The sequence below is a fragment of the Zea mays genome, chromosome 2 (assembly GCF_902167145.1).
Source record: "Zea mays cultivar B73 chromosome 2, Zm-B73-REFERENCE-NAM-5.0, whole genome shotgun sequence".
Classification (NCBI taxonomy): Eukaryota; Viridiplantae; Streptophyta; class Magnoliopsida; order Poales; family Poaceae; genus Zea; species Zea mays.
In genome coordinates this window covers 35,911,212-35,918,232 of record NC_050097.1, presented here as the reverse complement: position 1 = coordinate 35,918,232, position 7,021 = coordinate 35,911,212, and positions in this window count along the sequence as shown.

The window sequence follows — 7,021 nt, the reverse complement described above, 5'->3', positions numbered from 1 at the left end:
GGCAACTACTCTGCCTGATTTGTTAGTTAAAACATAAGAGGCATCAAAAGTCTTAAATGAAACATTAGGCTCATTTGATGCAACAGGAGATTTCCTTTTAGGCATTTTAACATGGGTAGAATGCCTAGAACTAGATGTCTCATTCTTATACATAAAAGCATGATGAGAACCAGAATGAGACTTGCTAGATTGAATTCTCCTAATTTTATGCTCAGGATAACCAGCAGGATATAAAATGTAACTCTCGTTATCCTGAGGTATGGGAGCCTTGCCCTTTACAAAGTTGGACAATCTTTTAGGGGCATTAAGTTTGACATTGTCTCCCTATTGGAAGCCAATGCCAGGGCGTCTCCCATTATAGAGTATGCTCCTAGCAAATTTAAATTTCTCATTTTCTATCTCATGCTCATTAATTTTAGCAGTTAGTTGAGCTATGTGATCATTTTGTTCTTTAATTAAAGCTAGGTGATCATGGATAGCATCAACATTAATTTCTCTACATCTAGTACAAATAGAAATATGATCAACACTAGATGTAGAAGGTTTGCAAGATTTTAGTTCATCAATCTTAGCATGTAAAATGTCGTTCTCATTTCTAAGATTGGAAATAGAAACATTGCAAACATTTAAATCTTTAGCCTTAGAAATTAATTTGTCATTTTCAATCTTAAGGCTAGCAAGTGATTCATTCAATTTATCAATCTTAGCAATTAAACTAGCATTATCATTTTTAAGATTGACAAGAGAATCATCACAAACATTTAACTTCTCAACCTTAGCAAGTAATTTGGCATTCTCAGTTCTAAGGTTAGAGACAGTGTCATGGCAAATGCTAAGCTCTTTAGACAAGTTTTTATTTTTCTCTACTTCCTGAGCATAAGCATTTTTAACTTTAACATGCTTTTTGTTTTCCTTAATAAGGAATCCTCTTGGCTATCCAAGAGTTCATCCTTCTCATGAATGGCACCTATCAATTCATTCAATTTTTTCCTTTTGTTGCATGTTTAAGTTGGCAAAAGAGCAAGCAAATCATCTTCATCATCACTAGAGCCATCCTCATCACTAGATGTCGTATATTTAGCGGAGGCTCTACATTTTACCTTCTTCTTTTTGCCGTCCTTTGCCATGAGGCACTTGTGGCCGACGTTGGGGAAGAGGAGGCCTTTGGTGACGGCGATGTTGGCGGCGTCCTCGTCGGAGGAGGAGTCGGTGGAGCTCTCATCGGAGTCCCATTCCCGACACACGTGGGCATCGCCGCCCTTCTTCTTGTAGTACTTCTTCTTTTCCTTCCTCCTTCCCTTCTTGTCGTTGCCCCTGTCACTATCACTTGATAATGGACATTTAGCAATAAAATGACCAGGCTTACCACACTTGTAGCACACTTTCTTGGAGCGGGGTTTATAATCCTTCCCCCTCCTTTGCTTGAGGATTTGGCAGAGGCTCTTGATGATGAGCGCCATTTCCTCGTTGTCGAGCTTGGAGGCGTCGATGGGGAGCCTTCTTGATGTAGAATATTCTTTCTTTTCTTCTGTCGCTTTGAATGCGATGGGTTGCACCTCGGGTGTGGAGGTCCCGCCTTGCTTGACGATTTGTTTGGAGCCTTTGATCATCAACTCAAAGCTCACAAATTTTCCTATTGTAATACCCGCTTTGTAAAAAAAATCTAAAAGGAGAAATTAAATTCCTTTATATGCATGTGTGCCATCTCCATTTATCATCCCATGTGAACACCTCATTTAAAAACAAAGGATTGATAAAAGTCATTAAATTGTGCATCATGCCGAGGCTTTATTTTGTGTGCATTTTGTGATGATATAAAAATAGAGAAAAAAATGTATTGATATCTAAATGGGAATTTAAGGTTTAAAAGGAAATTCTAGGATTTGAGGAAAGGGAAGAAAACACTAAACAAATGAAATAAAATAAATGTATACAATCCTCCCACACTAGTATGTTCTAATTGGCACATTTAATATGAATGCAAGTGCACATTTAAATTTGAATTCAAAATTTGAATCAAAAAAATTAGAAAAGGGAAAGGAGAAATATAAAAGAAAAAGGAAAGAAAATGGGAAACTGTTATTGGGCCAATTCCCACCAGGCGGCCCACCTTACCTGCACGCGCGACCTGGCTCACTTTCACGCGGTGGCGCCGACACTGTGGTCCCATCGGCCAGCCGCTCGGTGCATACTGTCTCTGCCCGTGTCCATGGCGTGTGGGCCACTGGGCCGGATTAGTTCATATGTGCGTTCCCTGGCGTCTATGACTGGTGGACCCTGTGGGTCGGACTTGTTCTCCGCGCGCTGGGTCACTTACTGGCGGGGCCCTCGTGGCAGGCGCATTCCTAGCCTTACGCAGACTCACCTCTGGTCACCGACTTGCGGACCCGTTTCGTCAGATCCATCTTCCCCGCCGAGATCGCGGGCTCCGTAACGAAACTCCGCGCCTCCCTGCTACTTCCTTGGCGCAACTCCCCTCGCCTCGCGGGTGTGTCGCGCTGACTTGCGGGTCCCCGCTGCCATCGAGTCAGCCACGTCCGTGAACTATCCTCTGGACGTGCCGTCGTTCTCGCGCGGATAGTTGCAACCGCCATGACCGACGCGGTCCACCCAGCTGACCCCCTCATATAGCTGACGCAGACTCGTCTCCTCCTATCGACCGTCGTGCGCATCATGACCTGACCACAACTCATACCCAGTGCCGACCTACACCATAGCCGAGGGGGCGGAGGAAACCGAGCTCCGCCGCCGTTGGGGGAAATTGCTAAAACGCTCTCTGCACACAACCGGGTTTGATCCGTGGGCTTCGCCGGGAGCTTTGAAGGGTGTCCGTGGTGTCCTCGTACGGGTTCAGGGACCGGTGAACCGGCGATTTCTCGCCATTGCCAGTGCTCCGCCGCGGAGCCGCATCCCGTCGTGGACCGCTCGTTGGTCGCAATCCATGCCCACGGTGAGTCCCTATTTAGCATTGTCGCGTCCGCGGGATTTTGTAGCGATATTGGGATTGGGTTTCGGTCGACCGGGCATGGATTTCGCCGCACTCCGGCGGGGATCCGCCATAGTCATGGGGCGGCGGTGCCATGCTCTGGGTGGTCGAGAAGTGGAGGATGGCTGTGTGCCATTGATTTTCTGTTGGACGATGTAGATTAGATGGTAGGATGGCCCTCGGATCTTGATCGTGTGGCTTGCGCGAGATCAGAAAATATAAAATCAGAGCCGCCCATTTCACATCGTGGGGTGGGGATTGTATACCGGTTCACGGTGGTAGTGATCTAATCGTGACTCTCAGTTTTAGATCGAGCGGCCAGAGTGCAACGTACCCCTTCGGCCAACGCTTTATGCATAAGAGCCCTTTTAGAATTTGGGAATCACCCCGCAGTTCAATGTATAGTAGTCTGAGTCTGGGAAGTCTTGCGCCGTAGCCCCTGTGTTTCCCAGAAATTGTTGCGCAGTCCAGAAACTTGTAAATTGGTTAAATAATAGTGGAAAATGATTTTTTAATATGAAAATAGTGCTATAACTTGTAAAATGCATAGAAAATTCAGCTCTAGTCCAAATTAATCCATTCCAGTTTCTAAAATTTTATAATTTTATTCTCTATCACTTATTTTCTTAGTTTTGTCATGACAACACTAAGAAAAATAATTTATCACTTAATCCTATTTCAACCACATAAAACCTTTGGAAATTCATATCTTAAAATATATAACTCCAAAAATTATGATTCCTGTTCCTAGAATTTTATTTTAATATGTAGATTTTTATCATGTATTTTATTTACTTGTTTGGTGTGATGTTAATTTTTGCTATAGTATGTATGTATTGTGTTGATGCGAGTAGACAAGCTAGCCACTGTGGATCCTGGTGACCAGCAGATAGAAGTAGCTGAGGAGGAGCTCATTGAAGGCAAGTTGTGCCCTTGATCACTTTTTACCCAATAATGTTCTTTAATGTCACTTATTCATGCATAGGTTAATTTTGATGGGACCCAATAGGTCACCCTAGATTGTTTATCTCATTACCTTGTTTACCCCTGAATCACTTGGGTAGTTTATGCTATTGCTTTACATGGTTTTGGGATAATCGCTTATTATATCTATGTTCCAATTCTTTTGTTATTCTATTTATGTTCATGTCAAGATCATTAATGTTAATTGGAACATAGAGCTTAACTTGAGTAACACATGCCACCACAAGGGATTAATGGGACGCCCTTGGCTGACTAATTAGGAAAGCTAGTGGAAGACTACCTTACCCGAAAGGGGCAAGGGCAGTAGGGGAGTTGCATGCAAGGAGGTTCTCGGGTTGATTTAGCTGCGATGGCGGTCAGACGGGGGATTCTTGCAAGTGCTCTTCCCATAAACTGTAGCGGGTTTTCAGAAGCTAGTGGAACTTTGTAAAGGCCTCGTAGTGTTGCCCTGCCTCGCCTCCTAGGTAGAGGTGTATGGGAGTCGCGACCCCTTGGCAGATGGGTAACATGACTTGTGGGTAAAGGGTACAACCTCTGCAAAGTGTAAAACTGGTATACTAGCCGAGCTCACGGTCATGAGCAGCTCAGGACTCTCTGATGATTAAATTATGGAACTTAAATTCAATTTTGTCATTTGCATATGCATGGGTTTATTATTAATTTTGTTCTATTACTTTATTTAAGGTTTGGTATTTACTTATACTTAGTAACTGCTAATAAAATTTTGACCAACTACTTAAAAGCAATGCTCAGCTTTAACCCTTGTCATTGATTAGCCTTACACATCACATGAACTCCCACCTTTGTGAGTTCATGTCCACTGGTTCCCCACAACTTGTTGAGCTATGATCATGTGTGAGCTCACCCTTGCTGTCTCACACCCCCACAGGAGAAGAACAGGTGGTTTAGGAGAAGCCACAAAGCGAGGAGTTTTATCTGATCTAGGTGGCGTTTCTCAGTTGACATTGGCGCCAACGACGATCCTTAGTTCGTTTTATATTTACCTTTTATTTTGTAATAAGACTTCCGCTATGTAATAAATACTTTGATGTTTTGTGACATTTATCTCTATACACTCTGTTATTATATATGTTGTCTTCTTGGCGCATGTATGAGATGCACCTGGCTTTGTTCCTTAAAGCCGGGTGTGACATAAGTGGTATCAGAGGAAATGTTGACTGTAGGACGAAACCTAGATATAAATGGACAAAACCCTTACCTACTTACCTTACTCTGATTCTTTCTATACTTATCTCATCTTGATCCTATCTCACCTTCTACTGTTCTACTCTGATGATTCTTACCTTTTCTACTCCGAGACAAGATGGATTTCACACCTTGGAATCCTACATTTATGACCTTTTTAAGAGATAGGAGACCTAAGACAAAAAATAAAAATTAGTTTCTCTATTAAAAATGTTGGTTGATTGTTCTGATGATCAATGCCTGATTTGCTTCTTTGATTGATTGAAATAGTATAGACGAGCATTTTAGCATGTACCACCATAAGGTAATGTATTAGCTTTAGTAGGTGACACACTAATCTACTTAGCTAATAAATCCCCCAAAGTAAACTGATTTGTAAATACTCGCCTTGTCTACAATTCTTCCTTTCTTACCCTGTGTTTCTAACCCAGATGGGCTACCCCTATAGTGTTAGAAGAGAGCACTATAGACGTGATCCTTGGTATGTCATGGTTAAGAAAGGCAAAGGCCATTATAGCATGTGGTAGAGGTACCGTAGAGCTCACCAGCCCTAAAGGAGAAAGGTTTCAAGTTAATATTGCAGTAACCACCTCATCCAAACGTGCAATGTTCTTTATACCTGAGGAGTTTGTTGGCGACAACATCCGTGTGGTTAGAGATTTTCCGGATGTCTTTCCAGAGGAGTTATTAGGGATGCCACTAGATATGGAAGTTGAGTTGGTCATTGATCTCTTACCTGGGACTGCCCCTACTTTCAAACGGCCATACATGATGTCTGTAGAAGAACTAAAGGAACTTAAGAAGCAATTAACAGAGTTACAAGAGGCTGGGTACATTCGTTCGAATTCTTCACCTTGTGGAGCGTCGATTCTATTTGTACAGAAGAAAGAAGGATCGCAAGAGATGTGCGTGGATTATAGGTCCCTTAACGATGTCACTGTGAAGAACAAGTTTCTATTACCCCGCATTGAGGATTTATTTGATCGGATGAGAGATGCTAGGGTATTCTCGAAGATTGATCTCCGATCAGGTTACCATCAAATGAAGATTAGGCCATCAGATATTCCCATGACAGCATTCTCGACTCGATACGGATTATGTGAGTTCACTGTTATGTCGTTTGGATTAACCAATGCACCAGCTTACTTTATGAATTTGATGAATAAGGTGTTTATGGAGTATTTGGACAGAATCGTCGTGGTATTCATCGATGATATTCTTATTTATTCCAAGAGTGAAAGTGATCATGAGGAACACCTGAGATTGGTGCTACAGAAGCTGCGAGATAATCAACTCTACGCCAAGTTTAGCAAGTGTGAGTTTTGGATTGGCGAGGTGCCATTTCTTGGTCATATTATTTCTAATGGAGGAATATCAGTGGATCCTGCTAAGGTTAAGGAGATAATGGAGTGGAGAGTACCCACTACAGTTACGGAGATTCGGAGTTTCTTGGGACTTGCTGGCTATTATCGGAGATTTATTGAAGGATTTTCTAAAATTGCTAAGCCTATGACCTCACTTCTGGAGAAGGGAAGAGAGTTTAAGTGGGACAAGAAGTACCAAGATAGTTTTAACCAACTGAAGAAGAGATTGATGTCACCACCAGTGTTGGTTATGCCATATCTACAGAAGGGATTCGATATTTATTGTGATGCATGTGGCCAAGGCTTAGGATGTGTGCTCATGCAAGAAGGACATGTGATCGCCTACGCGTCTCGTCAGTTGCGGAAACACGAGTTGAACTACCCCACTCATGACTTAGAACTGGCAGCCGTTGTGCATGCACTTAAGATATGGAGACATTATATCATGGGAACCAAGTGCCAAGTGTACACAGATCATAAG